This window comes from Saccoglossus kowalevskii, chromosome 11, assembly GCF_978046115.1.
Source record: "Saccoglossus kowalevskii chromosome 11, keSacKowa6.1, whole genome shotgun sequence".
NCBI classification, from domain to species: Eukaryota; Metazoa; Hemichordata; class Enteropneusta; family Harrimaniidae; genus Saccoglossus; species Saccoglossus kowalevskii.
This window is the reverse complement of record NC_140651.1, coordinates 23,152,212-23,171,075: the sequence shown is the minus strand read 5'-3', so window position 1 is coordinate 23,171,075 and position 18,864 is coordinate 23,152,212. Positions and strand designations below refer to the sequence as shown.

At 35.0% G+C, this 18,864-nt stretch overlaps 2 non-coding genes across 12 annotated transcripts in view; one reads left to right on the top strand and one right to left on the bottom strand.

The window, feature by feature from the left end:
• Window positions 1-17,832, top strand: part of LOC100372112 (adenylate kinase 9) — a 41,361-nt gene extending 23,529 nt beyond the window's left edge. For all 11 annotated transcript variants that reach the window (XR_014930846.1, XR_014930844.1, XR_014930842.1 and 8 more), the window contains 17 exons: window positions 44-310; window positions 2,063-2,163; window positions 2,585-2,797; window positions 3,412-3,625; window positions 4,487-4,557; window positions 5,046-5,173; window positions 5,628-5,916; window positions 8,684-8,911; window positions 9,609-9,827; window positions 10,020-10,233; window positions 10,929-11,130; window positions 13,299-13,445; window positions 14,049-14,266; window positions 14,599-14,965; window positions 15,579-15,677; window positions 15,800-16,017; window positions 17,488-17,832. This is a non-coding gene — a transcript (adenylate kinase 9). The remainder of the gene's footprint in view (window positions 1-43; window positions 311-2,062; window positions 2,164-2,584; window positions 2,798-3,411; window positions 3,626-4,486; window positions 4,558-5,045; window positions 5,174-5,627; window positions 5,917-8,683; window positions 8,912-9,608; window positions 9,828-10,019; window positions 10,234-10,928; window positions 11,131-13,298; window positions 13,446-14,048; window positions 14,267-14,598; window positions 14,966-15,578; window positions 15,678-15,799; window positions 16,018-17,487) is intronic.
• A 712-nt stretch (window positions 17,833-18,544) lies between these two features.
• TRNAS-AGA (transfer RNA serine (anticodon AGA)) lies at window positions 18,545-18,626 on the bottom strand. The gene has a single exon. It is a non-coding gene; the product is annotated as a tRNA-Ser (tRNA).
• Between the last annotated feature and the right edge of the window lie 238 nt (window positions 18,627-18,864).

The window sequence follows — 18,864 nt, the reverse complement described above, 5'->3', positions numbered from 1 at the left end:
CTGTATGTATAACCTAACTATTGGTCCTTGTTACTTTCAAAAGGCAAAACAGAAGGCAGCAGTGAAACAACTGTAGATATCCCACTGCAGGAGGAAGATCTTCTACCACCGGATGGACCAGAAACGCAACAGTTTAAAGAACAACGTCAACAGTTTGACATTGAGTGGCCGAGTATTACTGGTCTGATCACCGGTACATCATCTCTTGAACCAATTATTGTGGATTTATTGGAAGAGAGAGAGGAAGGAAAATCCCCTGCAGTCAGGCAAGAGGAGGACATTCTCAGAGACTCCACTGTTGCTATTGAAAGTGAGTGTCTTTTATACCTACTTGTTGTATTGTTCTGTTTTTAGTTCCCATTTCAAGCACATCCTGAAAAGGGAGTACCGGTATAGTTTCTTATTTCCGGTTTCCGGTTTCCATTTTCTCACAAATTCTGCAGCAGATATCGATGAAACTTGGCAGGCTGATGAACAAGTCTCTGTTGAATATGCACATAATTTTTTTTCCAGATCTGAAAATCCTAAGTAGGTCTTTTTCACGATTTTCATCATAAATTACCTCTCCCAACAACACTGAGAGAACAACTGAGCATGCTCAGAATAAATAATTAGGTTAGATGGTAATGCTAAGGTTTTCAGTGATGTTATGACCTCGATCTGATTCAGTGACAGAAGTGGACCACAGTCTGTTTTTTGTTTAGTTTTATATCTTTAAATTGTAAACATTGCATTCCATTATAAATAGCCATCACTGAAATTTGAAGATCAGTGAAAACACTTACTGTTTATAAATCTTGGCCAGGCACATTGACACATGTGGTCTACATATAGCTTCAGTTGTCAGGGCTAGTGGATAAATGGGTCATACCGTTACAAATCTCAGTGAAAACTGTAGAGGGGGGGGGGGGGCTACATTTTGATGGGAATTATAGTAGTGATACTGAAACAAATCCTGAATTAACAAAGAAGTCAAGTTGTTATTAAAGGTGCATCAAGGTTTACACAGAATTATGAATGCATTTTCTTGAGCATGTATGAGACATAGTTTGGTTGCACTTATGTACTCTGAGATTTTGGACATGGGTCAATAGAAGTTTTCAGTTATCAGTACAATACTAGATTAAGGGAAATCACTTTATGATGAGTTGTACCCACATAGAGTACATACTAATTCAACTGTTTGCAGATGTTCCATGTATTGTTTTAACATGAATATTTTCCAATTAAATGATGGGGACTGTGTCATTCATGTCTTGTTTAGTTATAGAAGGTGGTTCTCACTTTGTTATATCTGTTATGACCATAAACCTTTTGAGAGCCACATACTTTTCTCATCCAAAATTAATATTTTGTAAAAGTTTCAAATATTGCTTTTAGTTTTTGATTAAAGGGTTTGTCAATTTTTATCAACATTTCATGTGGGGAGGAGCAGACTGTACAACATCAGTTTGTAGATGATACCAAAAGTTGACAGTAGTGCTCAAATGGTTAAAAAGTCATACATGTACTGGTAGGTGTACTGTTGGTGCCGTTTGTCAATATAAATAACTTATTTCTGGATTTTCTATTATTTTTAGGAATTTTTTTTAGTTTACTGACATTTCTCATACTAAATAGGACGCACTTTTGTTTAACACATGTACATATAATGTATTTTAGTTGTTGGCAAGAACCACATGTTCAACAATTGTACTCAATTAGTTTATGTGAACTTTCCATCTGGAAATCAATAATCATATTGTGATGACTTGTGGCTATGACATTTAGTTTAGTCATTTGCATAACGATATTGATACATTGTATGGAACATCTTGTGAGTGTTTATACTCAGTTCCAGGCTTAGCAGTTGAGCAATACACATCTTAGTTACAAGTGCTCTTCTCCAGTGCATTATTCTTCTCCCAGATTCGGTGGCCAATACTCAGTTCACTCTACCTTGAGAAGTCTGTTCTCAGTTTACACATATGATATAGCTATTTATTATAAGAAAACATGACACAGTATTATAAGCATGCCAAGGTTTATTTTAGCTGATTTCCTGATAATTGTTGAATTGTAGGACCCTATACTTACCAACCTTGGGAGTATACAAGTATTGATGTCGATGAGGAAGAAGAGGATGCTGAACATGATGAGGAAGAAGATATAGAAGAGGATGAGGTAACTTTGACATTTGATTTATCTTTTAAAACAAATAATTCATATTCAATATGTATTCCTTAGAATGGCTGTGTGCACCAATTCTCAGTCTCTGGAAGTACATATACATGTACCTAGTGGAATGGAGTGGAATAAAATAATGAAATGTAATGAATAGAGGATTTGGTTTTTATTTTGTAGACTCCACTTTTGCATCATAATTCTTGTAATTCATGTAAAGTTAATGACATGTAAACTACATATTCAAATGCATTTGTATATAGTATGTTTAGTGTAATTTAGTGTAATTATAATTTGTTAAATTAATTGTAATTCTAACTGTTATATATTATACAATTACATGTAATTCCAATCAATCCTACCCTACCCTACATTTGTACATGTGTCTGTGTGTATCTAATTCTCTATCTTTTATGTATAGGATGAAGAAGTGGCTCGCAATAAGAAGAAGCAATTTGGTGACACTAAACATTTCTGTCCAGTGGCATTGAAAGATAACAATGTACTATGGCCAGGTAACTCAGACACTGCAGCCAGATACAGAGAGAAATTATATTTCTTCTCCAGTAGTGAAGCCAGGGATAAGTTTCTTATGGACCCAGTGCCGTATGTTGCCAAGAATAAACCCTTGAAGGTAAGTAATTGCTGCGGTTAATATTTGTAAACTCTGCATTCTTCAACAGTGTTCAGACACATTAAATATAGTGTTTATTATGTATTATGTTATTGCATTTGTTGCATCTGCATCTACATGTATGAAACTGTTCCTTGCATTGATTTAGCTACAAAATATGATTGAAAAATGTAAAGTATCCCTACATTATGTTCCTTAAAGTATTGTAGAGTATTTTAACAAACATATGTATCAATTCAGATGCTTTTGACCAAATTGAAAATGACTGTAATTTTCTTTATACATTTAAAAGGGGCCCCACTGATTGAGTCACAAAGAATGAATGAATATTGTGCAGTCACAAGGCAATTTTTTGAAAAACAAGCATTTGGTTTTCATGGTGGAAATGTTTTTCTAATTTCTAGAAATATTACTATGATCTGAACAAGTCCCACAATTGTATTACTGACATGGTTTAGTGTTGAAAAAATAATATTTTTAGCATTATATCCAATGGAAATCCGTCTCTCATATTGCAATGCTATTTGCTCAGTAACATGCTTTTATAGTAAATAAATACATTTGACTGTCTCTTAATATGATATATGACGTTTTTCTGCTTGGTTCTTTTGTAGCCACCACCAATCCGCTTACTCATACTTGGTCCCAGGGGAGCTGGGAAGACTGTGCATGGCCGGCATTTAGCACAGAAGTTAGGACTGTTCCATATAGCTTTCAAAGAACGTCTGCAGGAGCTTATCATCGCTAAAACAAAGAAAAAAATTGGACCAGAGTTTGAAGAAGATGAGGAGGAAGAGGAAGAAGATAGCGATACTGAGGATGCTGAAGGTGAGAGAAGATCCCCCTATTTGATAATGGTATATTCCTTGAAGCAGTTACACATTCTGAATGTATTCATTATTAATATAGTGTTTCTCACTGTAGGCAGCATCTACTTCAATGTGTTTTTTCAGTGTACTTTTTCCTTTTATCGCTGACTCATGCACCTAGATCTCTAGTTTGATAGCATACTGATACTAACATTACTAGCAGATATGCAGTGTTTAAATTTCATTCTGAGATCTAGCAACTATTCCCCCTTAATTTTTTTTTGACATTTGTCATGCAAGACTTTATTTTCCATTCCATCAAACATGAATTAAAATTAACTTCAGTAAAAGTTAACAGAGCAGAACTGTACCTATTAGGTCCATTGCAGTCTGTTTGTCAACAATTCTATTTTAGACTTCTTCTTGTAAAATACTCAGTACCATCTCAATTGCTTTGATAATTGTTATGTACATACCTTGAGTGAACTTTTGTCAGATTTGTTCATTTTGTAACAATATTTTCAATTGCCATTTTGTCATTTTTGTCATGGTAAAAAGTAGTATTTTCAACTTGTTCTTCAAAAGTACCAGCTACTATGGTTGTTATATGGCAAGAGCATAATAATAACCGTAGCGAATATTTAATATTTCATCATACATAACATTATCAAGTTTGTTTTTAGAGAGACACTCTACAAAGACAGCGGAGCTATTTCAACCTTTAAGTCACTCTTACATCTAAATTTTATCAGGTGTTGACTTTCAAAATATTAAATTGTGTACTATGTTTCAGCAACAAGGTAATTTTCTGCAATGCACAAGTGATTTAATATGTGTATGTTTCAGAACTTTACATTGAATTGTTGTTTGAACATTACAGGTAAAGAAGAAGCAGGTGAGGGTGCGGAAGCCAAGGAAGGAGACACTCCTGAAGGAGAAGGAGGAGATAAGGTAAATTAACATTTCAATGAGAAACAATGTACATTAAAACAGAATTCACAGTTGTGATCACAATATATATATATATATATATATCAATATATACCCGATAGTTGCAACGATGTATAGTCACTACAAGCTATAACATATCCTGAGATAAAGTTAGGGTTTGTCCAATTTTGAAGTCATACAGGTCACATTTGCGTATATACATAATAGACCCAAGATTGTAGAATGTTGATACCTACTGAGACTCTGATTTTGACTCTTTGACATGGGGGGGGGGGGGGGGGTAAGAGAAGAGCTATATTTCTGCTGCAATCAAGAACAAGTATATGTGTTATCACAATCAATGGCTGCTCACGATGTGCTTGCACGAAAGCTGTAATTCTTATACTGAAAAAAAGTAATTATTGGGTATGGATGTACCATTTTTGAATGTAATTAGAAGATCAAAATCAATATGTGTTGACTTAATATCTTGTTTCCTTTTTCTGTAGGAGGAACCAGAAGTAGAACTAACTGAAGATGAAGAAGCCATCAAATCAAATTTGCTAGATGATGAGCCTCTACCCCCTGAAGTGTTGGATACCATCGTACCTGAGTGGTGGAACAAAGAACCGTTCAAGTATGTCTTTTCTTTGATTCACACATTAGTATAATAATTCTGATTTTCCAGTGATTCATTACAAATATGTTACATGTGTTTTGATTGGTTGTTCAGGTGTTTGATGTTTGTGGCCAATAAGAAGGTCATTTTCAATGTATTAAATTGTGGATGGCATATTTTGGTGATTTTGGATGCAGACCTTGAATGGTCATGTTGCTGTGGACTTTTTTTGCCTGTATGCCTGTATGCATTGCCTGTTTGCATGCATGACATTTTTTAACTGTTTGAATTTTGCTAAATAGTGTATTTCATTCCTCCCATAAAGTAGCAGACATGTGACTTAGGGGGTATTTGCATAAACGTATTGCAGTATTATATTTATACAAAAAACAATAACATGGTACACATATAATTGAAAATATTAAATACACTTTGGATTTGTGATACCATTGTTGTTTTCACCCATATCCAGATCACAAGGCTTTGTACTGGAAGGTTTTCCACGTACAGCTGATGAGGCACAGTACTTAGGACAAATGGGTCTGTTTCCTGATGCTGCCTTAATGATGATAGTCGAGGACACAGACATCTCAGATAGACTGTTACCTCCCAAGCTGTCCAAGTGGAAAGCCAAGCGAGATAAAAGGCTGGCTAAGAAAGAGAAGAAGAAGCAAAAGAAACAGAAGGAGCGAGATGAGGCGATGAAAAAGCGTAGAGAAGAAATTTTAGCTGAGGTTGAACAACGTAAAGCAGAGAGACTGGTATGTTTTTTTAGTTTTATAATCAATTTCAATTGATCTGTAACACAGCCAAGTTTTCTACTTCAGTTTATCATTTTGTTACAACAAATATGTTCTGAAATATGCCATCTAGACTGTGTGGTGTGCTATGCAATGCAATTGGAAGTCTCCATGCTCTAGTCTGAAGACTTTTTATAAAGTTTCATTGCCACTGTAATCATAACCTTGCTTGATTTTTAAGGTGAATTCGCCATTTTCTGTAAACATGTTTATAGTCTCTACAAACAAGATTACAAATTCATTTTTATTTGATGGTCGACCAACCACAGAACAGTATTTCATACCATACCCCTACAAGCTCCAGGTCAATATCATGCTTTTTTGATGCACTTCTTACACCAGTGAAAATATTCAAATATCGGTTGACCCCTGGATAAATTTATCCTGAGTCTCATTCATGAATTTGAGGTGAAAGAAACATAATCAGTATATGCCTGAGTAAATTGCAAATTACTAATACAAGTAATTGTTGTGTGCAGTACATTAAGTATTTTGTGGTAAAATAGTCTGCTATAGATAGGGTTCCTCGTCTTCAAATCAAAAATCATCGCTAGCTCTGTCTCGTCCAGCATACACTCAGCTTTCCTCCATCAACAACGAAAGTTAAGATGAACATAGTCATTAGCAACCCCAGCAGTTTGTGGGTAAAATACACAACTGTCACATCTCTGTTTCTATGAGGAGACTAAAAACACTACATGAGTTAATGTTACACTGGCCCTGGGATGTGCTGGAGACATGAAGGAATATACAAAACTGTATAGTTCCTTATTATGATTACTTCCTTAACAGCTAGGCTTGTGGAATAAATAACAGGTGCATAAGAGTATACATTATGAGTAATGAGACGGCTCATGAGAGAGCCAGCATGGGGACTGCCAAGTGGGTCTAAAAATATTAGCTAATGAAATCATGGCAAACTCTAGTACAATGACGAGTCACAAAAACAGTCATACTCACTGCCTTGCAACACACCACACAGTCTAGTGGATACATGCCTGAATGTTTGTTGTTCTAATATAACTTATACATTGAAGCAATAACTTGGCTGTGTCACAGCTAGATGGAAATCGATTATGATCTGCTTGTATAATACTGGATGCTCTTTCATTTTAATGTGAAAATATTGCATGAAGTGACATACTAGATTTAATTCTGATGGTGTCTGATAAAGTGATGCATATCATTAAAAGCATGTCTTGACAGTGTTATAACCAGCATGTGAGAGTATAGGGCTCATACCCTGCACTACATGGCAATCTTCTGTTTGATTACTACACACACATACATATACATGCTATGTGATTAGACTGTCTACTGTAAAGTACTTTATTCTTCACTTAGAATTTTGTAATTTTTGCTGAAGGGATGATTCAGTGAAAATAATATGCAATAAAATATCTTCTTTCCTATATTTTACTTTCAACTCGTCAAATAACAGTGAAAATACACTTCATACAAAAAAGACAAATTGTCTTTTCAACAAAAATGAAGCTAAAAATAAAGCATTTTACAGTATTCTTGCTTTGTACGTGCTTACTCACTCACTGCCTCATCCCATCTTGCATTTTTACACTCTTACATAATTGCTGCTTCCATTCATTGCTTTAGTTACATAATTCCACTCTGAGACAGCTCCAAATAGATCATTGTATGCGTACCTAGAATAAAATATTCTTTTGTGTAATAAGACAAACGAAGGCATGATGCTTCATCATTGGTTAGAAGTATACAACCAATAAACTTCCAATCACTGTTTACATTAATACATGTGTATGATCTGCTCAGGAAATGAGTACATGACCAGCTGACCACGCATACTTTCAATCACACAATCTTTACTATGTTTAATATTACATACTTCATCTTACATGTATCTTACATCTAATTCTTCTATCTACTTTTCTGTGCTTTGTAACTACATCATGATGTCATCATCTAGGCTGTAAAACGACACATGGCTAAGGCAGCCAAGGTATGGTTAATGTCATGTATCTTTTCCTTGCTTGTTTCTGTATGTATTCTGTATACATGTACATGTATGTAAGTGGAATGAGTGTTGACTTGTTGGTGTTGATCCTACAGAGCTATTACATCCTATCATTGCATTCTTTATCTCTCAATGACCAGTGTGATCTTTGTAAATTAATTACCACATCAGTATTTCATATTACAAATTTAAATTTTATGGTTCTGTTGTCATAAATGACAGAAAAAATCTACCAATTACCAAGAGTAGTATAAGATTGAACATAAAAAACTGTTTCACTTCTTAGAATGAACTTTTAATATAAATATATTTGCCAAATTCATAAAAATGTGTTTATCATTTGTTTTCAAAATGGAAATAACTTGAAGATTTTCACTATTTGTTTTAGCTGATTTTAAAAACTTAATGGTATTCTTGTCTAATTTATTATTATATACACTACATGTATGCATGAAGTCACATCTTCAATTTGGTTGTTCTTGCAGTAGAGACATTTTCTGTCTTCTAACTTCTGGCCCAATGTTTCTGTCTACTTTAATTCTAGCAGATACATGGATCTATTTAAGTGTGATTTGAGTGTATATGTCTAACTTTTATTATTATTTTAAAGCTGTATACCAGTTTACACTGTGCAACCCGACTTCATACTCACCCATATAACACTAAGTTATAGTGGTTATATGTACATGTATGTAACTTATAAGTTTAGTTTCTTAAATTGTTGTACTTCTATTGTAGGCTCAAAAGGCAGCAGATAAAGACAGTGATGAATCAGATGCTTCAGATAATGAAGATGACGATGATGAGGAGGAAGAAGATGTGGATGCTCTCTTAGCAGAAGAGTTTGAAGAGGAGGAAGAAGAAGAGGAGGAGGATGAGGAGTTGGAGGAGGATGCGATAGATCGGTTAAAGAATGAAATTGGAGAAATGTATGATAGTGATACGAATAATCTTGGAGCTGTACAGGTTAGTTCTGTTACAGAATTCTTTTTTTAAATTTGTGAAAAATGCAATAACTAATAAAAGTATGTATCATTAAATATTTACTAAGTTTATTTTCACTGAAGAGAGTGAAGTAGAATTATTTTGCACATGCTACACAATTATTATGAGTTAGAATGTGAATAAATTCTAGATTTGATTCATTCAAACCAAAGGTTATAATGATGTACTTCGAACAATTATTGCCTGAATGCTACATTATCTGGAGAGGTATGCGATTCCAATTGCCATTAGAATGAAAAAAAATAGTCACATGACTGGCTACAAAGTCAACATATTTCAGCATTCTCGAAAAATAGCATAAATAGGTTCTGTTTGCATGGACACCATCTGAAACCATCTTATGACTTATCTCCATGCGTGCATTTGTGCGTTCCCCTACCCCTGTATCTTGGACATGCTTTGGCTGATCACATTCAAACTTCACATACATCATATTTCCTGGGACACATATGCATGCCTATTCGTTTCTTGATCGGATTCAAGATGGCTGAGTGTTTTCAATCGTAGAAAAATTATTGAAATCAAGCATGATATTTTGATCACCAGCAGAAATGCTTCAAGTGTGTGGATTGATTTCGCGCAATCTTTTCACATACAGTAAATCACTGTGTCGCTCCTACATATACAAATGAGTTTGGTTTTGATTCTGTTTTTACAGGAAGTACTTGAAGAATTGATGATCCCACGTATAGAAGTGAATGGTGGACGCAAACCACATATCGTACGCTTCTCTATCAACCAGAGTGTCCGTCCAATTGTAGACTGTAGGCAGAGTTTACTGGAAAAAGTCTACCCTATCAGTGATAGATTGGCCAAGAAAATGTTGCAAGTGGGTTATAAACATCCAAGTCGATTCGGCAAGTGGTGTCCCGTGCAGGTAAGAATTTGTTACCTGCTAACTGAAATTTCAACAACATCTTTTTTCTCAAGATGAAAGTATTTCCTCATTCATGTCGTACATTATTATTGATATATATTATTAATATATGAATATTATATTTTATATGATTTCCATAATTTTTTCTGAATGATGAAAACTGGTTACTTTTAAAACTTGTTTTTTTTGCAGCTACTTAATGGTGAATGTATCCAGCCGATGCAAGGGCCTGGATTTTCCACGTACCCAGTGATTTACAGGCAGTATATCTATTTCCTTTCATCGATACAAGCAAGGGATAAATTCATTCAAGATCCCCTGTTTTACTTAAAACAGCCTTCACCCAAACCAGTAGTGCCTATACGAATGGCTATATTAGGGCCACCTAAGTCGGGCAAAACAACATGTGAGTATATCACTATTCCATATGGTTTTGTTTACATGTAGTTTTTTTCTCCACTTAAACTTGTGTTTTATGTTGACTTGATAATGTAGAAAGTAAATAAGGAAGTGGGGGACATACAGAATACAAAAATTTCATTTCAGAATTTACCGGTAACATCAATTTGAAATTTATTGCCATAAAAACATTCATTAAATCTGATGGAAAGCTATGTATTGTAAAGTCTTTATTTTAATAGCAGGATGTCAGTATTCAAGGATTATGCAGTATGATTAGCATACACATCGAACATGTGGTTTATTGCATTCAGAACACTTGGTTTTTTTTTCCAGAGTCATATATTTCAAAACTGATCCCCCACAGTTTTAGAAAGCCATCAGCTCTTTGAGTTTAAAGGCAGACACTGTCAGGAATATGAAAACGATACGGTGGTACTCTTTTGTGCTGGTTTGAGCCTCAATGCATGTTAAATAACCTAATCTTTTTGTGGTAAATAGATTGTCTAGCATGAATAATATCTCTCTGTGAGTACATGCAGTGATGCTTATGGGGTGACCACTTCCACTTGTAATTTTTCTTTGAAATGTGAATAAAAAGTCAATATACCCAGCATTGTCCTTTCTGATCTTTGAAAATTCAAGTATGTACTACTGCTGCATTGTACATCGGCCTCACTGTTCAAATGTGTTCTATTTCAGTGGCAAACCGATTTGTGCATGAGTTTGGTATGGTGCGCCTATCAGTAGGAGAAGCATTACGTATGGTATTGAATCAACAATCGAAGAGTGCTTTAGCTCAAGAGATCAATCAGCATTTGAGGAGAGGACTGACAGTGCCTGATGAGTTAGCAGTGGCGGCCGTAGAAATTGCGTTACTTGATATGAGGTGTCAAGCAAGAGGGTGAGTATTGTAGTTAAATACATACTGTAATAGACCATTTTCTGAACTTCCAGAGATCCACTGTGATGCATGAAATCAAAATTAAAAACAGGACATACAAAGGTTTAATGTCATAGTGGCAAAAACATTGTGTAGACTACAACAAATGGTCTACAGCGTCTTCTAAATAGATTAGCAAATTACTGTAAAAGATGGAGGTTAACAGTAAATTTGAATAAATCAAAAATTGTTGTTTTTCGCAAATCGGGTAGACTAAAGAAATCTGAAAAGTGGTTTTGGAACGGGAATGAAATTGAAATAGTCTCAAAATATAACTATTTGGGGGTTCTTTTTTCTAGTTCAGGTATCTGGTATCAGGCCCAAAAACACATTGCTGAACAAGCAACGAAAGCCATGCACAGTATTAAAAGTATTCTTTACAAATATGATGGGTTCAAACCAGCTATTGCGTTTCGTGTTTTTGACTGCAAAATTCTCCTAATCCTGCTTTATGGCAGTGCAATATGGGGAACATTTAAATCTTACGATATAGAAACAGTTCATCATAAATTTTGTAAATTTGTTTTAGGGGTACACCCAAAGGCCACAAACTCTGCTGTGAGGGGGGAGTTGGGAAGACATCTAATTAGAACACATGTGAACAAAGAAATAATTCGGTATTGGTTAAAATGTATAGGTGGTGATTCCTCTGTTTTAGTAAAAGAATGTTATGGCTATCAATATGACAGGGTACAAAGGGGATTCAATTGTTGGGCAACATATGTTAAGGATTTGTTATGTAATTTTGGTTTTGCACACGTATGGGAAAGCCAGTATGTGAATAACCCAAATTGTTTTCTGCTACAGTTTAACCAACGGTGTCTAGATATTTCCCAGCAACAGTGGCATGATCAGATTGGTAATAGTTCAAAATTATGCACTTATTCTAAATTTAAAAAATTATTAGCCGGGGAAAAATATCTGGATTCTATTACTATAAGTGTTTTTAGAAAATCTCTCGCTTGTTTTAGAATATCTGCTCATGAGCTCATGATTGAAAAGGGTAGGGCATTGGGAATACCACTTGACCAAAGATTGTGTCCTCTTGGTTGTAATCTCATTGAAAACGAGTTCCACTTTCTATTACAATGCCCCAAATTTGAGGAAATTAGAACTCGTTTTATACACAAGTTTTACTATTGCCCAGCGCTTGAATGGAAATTTATTTTGCTACTGCAATCTGAAAATACACATATAATACAAAATCTTGCAAAATACGTATTCTACTCTTTACAAAAACGTCATAGTTTGTTGGAGGGAAATTTAACTGAAATATAAATTTAATTTGGTATTCATAGGTGAAGTATAAATTTGTAATATTCAGACAAGCAGTAGCAGTGATTATTCTTGTCAAACGATTTATTTATTTGTGTTACATTTAAGTGTGTACATTATGGCCTATGGCCAATGGTACTGAATAAATATATATATATATATAAACAAATGCAGAGTATTTCCATGTTTAAGAATGAGTATACACATTTGATTATGGTCGATTTTGATGAAGTAAAGGTACCCCAGCACCATGAATGTTCTGTATTTCAGTTTCAAGTTCAAAATCAAATCATTTGATTTTTTTTGGCAGAACTTTGGTCCTTGCAATTCACACATAATGCAAGATCGGGTCAAACAAGGGTCATAACTTCATAGTTGCATCAAAACATTGTGTGGGATTTGACAAACACTAAGAATTTTTGGGATATTTTCAAGCTTAATTATGTGGTATATACATTTGATGTGGGCCTGGCCATTTTAATGAATTATTTCCATGATATATTGCAATGTTTCAAAAGTACCACACTAGATTAAAATACTTGTGGTACTTGATGCATTTGCACATGGTCATTTTCATATAGTGAGTACTATAAGCATATTTGCATAATCGTCATTTGCATAATTATATACTGTAAAATACTTTATTTTCATATGGAATTAATTTTTGCTGAAGGAATGATTCAGTAAAAATAAAATCCAGCGAATATACCTTTTTTCCTATATTTTACATTCAACTCATCAAAAATCAGTGAAAATAAATTCCAGCTAAAATAAAGTATTTTACCGTAGTTGTGGGAAATTGTATGAATTTTCTGGCGACTTAAGCTAACTCTAAACACATATATTTGTTACAGATATATCTTGGATGGTTTTCCACTAACCAGAAAGCAGGTTGATTTGATGACAGAACGTAGTATAATACCTGTCAGAGTGTTAGAAATAGAGGTTGATAGTAAAGAAGTCATGTTAAGAGGAATGAAAGATAGACACTCTGCAGACAGGTAAGCCACATCCCCCATCCCTTGTACTAGTAGTCCATTTGTAGAAGATATGATAGTCTATCAATAAGGTGAAATTGTATCTTGTTGTTGCATGCCCTCAATCAGTTTTACAGAAAAAAGGGCAATTGTTTATTTTCAAATGTTAATACGTTACCACCTGTGTTACTTCATCTATATGGCTCTATGATGACAAATGCAGTGTCAATTGTCACAACTGTAAACAAATTATTCTCGAGAGGCAACTACAAATTTTCAGCAAACATGAAAATATACATTAAAGGCAGTAAAGCACCATTTTGGAAAGCATCGCTAATCAAAAAGGATTTAAATCTATTCATATTTCATGAACTGAATATGATGAGAATGTTTTAAATGATCTAGCTGCCAGGGGTTGGATTGGATGACACACCAGTGTTATTTCTGTTTAATGCTATCTAATGTGTTAAGACTTAACTTTGTAGAGATTGAGTTTAGTGTCAGGGTTGGTATGACCTTTTGGATTAAATAATGACAAATATCACAAATTTCTAGATCCACAATGTTTCCACAATCATATATTTACTTAGTGAGTTTACATCCTCCATTTCTTCTTCTGACTACCAGAACACTACCAATTCATGATAGTGCTCAGATTCTAGCAATACGACTGGCAGCCTGGCAGAAGGAGATTTCTGCTGTACGAGAATGGTACAAAGATCAACACAGAAACTGGATTGCTGTCAGTGGAGAAAGGTCTAAGTGGTGGGTGTGGGAGAAGGCAGCGCAGGAAGGCAGGAAGAGTGTACAACAGATACAGACATATCTTCAGAGAATATCTGACGGTAAGATACTTGTAATCTATATGCTTTCAGATTGCCTGCCCAAACACATAGTAAATGTCTGAACTGTCTGAAATGTTCAACTGTCCTTCATTCGTCTTTTAGTTGAGTTTATAGGGAATGGTTCTATATTACAGATTTATTTCATGATCCCACAAACTTTTCCAGAACCAAACACAAACAAGAACAAAGAATGTATTTTCAGATTGTAAACGCCTTTGCTTTCCCCCACTCTAACGCAAAAGTTGTTTGTCTTCTTCTAACTTCCTGTTCTGGTGCGTCTTTTGATAGCCTGCCAAGCAAAGGTCATGTAACTATTGTCATGTACATTTTAGGTAATGCGGCATCTATCTCTGATATGTGTGTCACGCCAGAAGAGTTCCAAATTCGACTTGGTGACTTTGGCCAGTATTGTCCCGTCAGTTTGGCTAAGCGAAATGAGCTTGTTGAGTGCAGCGTGCATCCAACCTTGGAGTATGCCGCAGAGTTCAGAGGGCGTTACTATAAAATGGGAAGTAAAGAAGACCTGGATGACTTTTTGGCAAGTCCGGAACAATTCGTACCACCTCTTGCCCCACGTACACTTCCACCTGCAGAGCTACTTCCAAAGAGGAGAACTCAAGCTGAAGCAAAAGCGATGTTCCCAATGCAAATGGAATTACAGGGATATTGTGCTGTTACGTATTTGGATGGCAAATGCAGGTAAGTTTTCCTACACTCAATACATTTTTTGTAAGGTGGTTAAAGAACTGACTATTTTAACTTTGTGCAGAGACTACCGGTAGTTCAAGAGTTACCATCTCCAAGTGGATATTATCACTCAGAACAAAACTGATAATGTTACATTGGACTACATTGATATAAGCAGTTTAAGAAATGCACAGTCACTGGTATAACATTACTTCGGTTTCATGATGACAGTTCTTCAGTTGTATTTATTGGATTTATTTCCTTTTTGCTGTATTTTCCCACTTTTCATGTACTGCCTGTAGTATGACTATTTTCACTGATGAAGACTCATTATTACTAATTTAGTGGTATATTTATGCTGTATTTATGGATGGACATGCAGCTAAATAGTAAACATGAAAAGTATGATTTCCCAGAACTCTAATTTTAAATTGAAATTTTTTCTTTGGATTTCTCAAATAGCCGTTGAAAGGGAATAACTTTTCCAAATTTCTGGAAATTTCTGGTCAGCAGTGTTAGCCATCTACATAAAAGAATGTAGGTTAGATAAATCACCATTGAATACAGAGAGAGAAACATCATGTCCTCTATTCTTCAATAACAATTTGTGTTTCTTTCTATGCAGGTATGAGGCTATTGTACCTGGGGATCCTGAACTGATAGTAGAATACCGTGGTAACCTTTACTGCTTTGAATCAGAAGAAAAATTACAAAAGTTTTTAAGGTAAGATGTATAAGCATGACATGTTGACAATGAATGACCATTCTGTGCACGTTTTCGACATGGATTAAAAAACAGTTATAAGCAGATATTTTCATATGATGTGTCTATCTCTTTTTTTCCAGGTTGCCAGAAAAGTACTATGGGCTGAAGCTGCCACACAAGTTGCCCCCAAAGAAGGAGATCCTGCCTATTACATCTTTACCTATGCTTGGTTACATGGAACAAGCAGTGTCCTCTGCTATAACAAAGTCACTTACAGCAGTGGGTTGCTTTAAACCCAAATATCCATTCCTATCACCAGCCAGATCAAGTCTACTTTATGTTGCTTTACATTTAAAAGGTTAGTTAAAACTTGTTAAACTTCTCATCGTTAAGACAGACTTATTCCACTGAAGTATACAATATATAAAACTGATACAAGGGGTACTACGCCACTAGTGTATGATGTTTCACTGTGCAATCGTCTGCATTTATTTCATATCTAGCATTAACAACTATTGAATTTACCGTACTCGACCGCGTTAGCGCCCATGCCGGGCAAGCGCCCACCCCCCACTTTTGTGATTTTTTTTATATTTGGAGTCACATTCGGCAAAGCGCCCACCCCTTCAAAATGCAACTAATTTAAAACTTGGTCTTGCATAACAAATCATGGTAATCATTTTTATATGATACAGCGTGAATATCGATCTCTGTGAACATGTTGTGAATGCGTAGAATACGGTAACCGTGCGTAAACTACGCTTCGACAATGACCTGTTAATACAAGTAAAATGCAATAAATATTTCATGCCATATTCAATTTACCTCTCAAAAATGGCTAGTTACTAGTTTTTTTGAAAAAACCATGTCGTTTATTCGCTGAAATCAATTCCAACAGATCGTACTTCGACATCGATAATTCACTTCCGCATTGCGTTATCGGAAAGTCTTCAGAAATTTCCGAAGAATTGCGTCAGTCAAAACACAGCATTCTGATTAGTTAATAACCAACTTGACCCATTAGGTCAAAGGACGCTGCTGTTGGGTCAAATCTGCAAATGCATCATGGCGGAACGTGATTTTCATCGAGAGTTTGCGTACGATCCAACAACTTCGTCAGTGGAAATAATATGACAATTTTGACTTCGACTGTGTTCCAACAGACCCAAATGTTTTTAATTCCGTAAATTATGGTGGTACGTAATTAATATTCTAATAAAATGTGCGTATTTTTTGTGATCATTTCTGTTTCTTCATTGTGAAAATCAATGACGACGCAACTAATTTAGTAATTTGATTTTCCCTCAAAGACGTAATCTGTCACTTGATGAATCAAAATTTTCATTTGCACTCTTTTTCGAGGGGGGTGCTTGTGATTGTCTGAGTTGAGGCCCCTGGGCGCTAACGCGGTCGAGTACGGTATATACAAACATTTACAGTGCTTAAATGTGTTACAATGCATTAAAGGGGCACTGCTTTTTTTGCCCATTATTTGTTTATCCATGTTATACTGAGCCAGAATTATTGCTATCATTCCCACGAAGGGGGCTGAAATCAACACAAATTTCCTTGCAGACAGCAGATATAGACAGTAATAGGCAGATACTTTGAAATTTTACAATTTTCAGATAAAATATAGAAAACTGTTTTTTTTTTTTCTACACTTAATGAAATAATCCAATGTCCAAATCCAAATAGGAATCATTCTAGACTAATGGTGGGGGGGGGGGGCAATTTTACAACCATATAAATGTGTGTGTGTGAACATAAAACAAAACCATTACTTGTCCTAAACTAATCTTAATTTGTTTTGTTCACTTTCCACCAGCACATAACCCTAAGAGTTCTGATTATGTTCGTAAGAAGTACAAACAAAAGTTAATGCGATACGAAGAACAGTGCGAACTTATTAAATATCTTGGAGAAAACATGACAACACGTTACAGAGAACCACAGGAAAGACCGATTGATTTTGATCATAAAATGGACTCTTTCTTGAACTTACAAGATATGCAGCCAACATCGACATGGATTGCATAGACATTTGTTTTATTCTATCAAAATGCCATCGATGAAGTTGTTACTTCTGAAGAGCGCCCTCAGTTGAGCATATGTGTACATTATTTCGTTTTTATGTAAATCCTGTTATGAATAATAATAATATTGGAATGAAGATCATCGGGGTGTTTGCATGTCTTTTTTCCACAACAATATCATCTTTGTATATTTAAATTATCTATAAACATCTATGTAAATTCACAATAAATCTTCAAGATTCTTTTAAAAATTTAGACATTTTAGAGATTTTACTGCCGGAATGTAAAAACGGACACCAAATTCTAGTAAAACACAAACATTTTCTTCATATATTTAGCATCATTTTTTTCATTGTTCACATAATGTGGTAGTAAGTGCTGACACTGTATACACATGTATTATAGAGTTTGTGCAAATTTATCTTCAAGTAGACTAATGTCTAATCGATGAAATTGTGATGAAGTAATGTTCTAGTGAAACACTTTTCTGGAAATCATTATCCAAGCTTTGCCAAATTGTTGGTTTTGGTATATACAGTGTTACCTATAATTTATTACAAAACTGATACGTAATGGTTTGAACGCCATTTTGTGATATTATAATGATGGGTTGTAATAAATCATTCACTCAAAACGGACATGCTTATTTTGTGCCAAAACGTGATTCCACGGTTTGTTGTACTTAATTGGCAATTAAAATTTAACCTGCTAACATTCACAACTTATCTTGGACCATTGCCTTTTTCTTGTTTTTGGAACTACGAATAAATTGGGCTTTTGTGAGCCAATCACGTAGTACTACGCTGGATGAGGTTCACAAATGCGAACGAAGCGAGAAAAGTAACACAGCGTAGTCGGCAGGATTCGAACCTGCGCGGGGAGACCCCAATAGATTTCTAGTCTATCGCCTTAACCGCTCGGCCACGACTACTGACGAAAGCGTTTAATGCGGAATAAATTTACGAACTTAAAGATGGACTGAAACAAAATGACCAGCACAATCTAAAAGAGTGCCGACACATGCCCCGTTATTCAGAAAATACGGACCCTATTTATCTATGCAAATTTTGAAAGCATTATTGTCAGTAGCAGAACATTTCCAAATTCCTTGTTACTATATTGACGTTTCGTGTACGGTAATTATACACGTTTTTTTAAATCATTGTCCA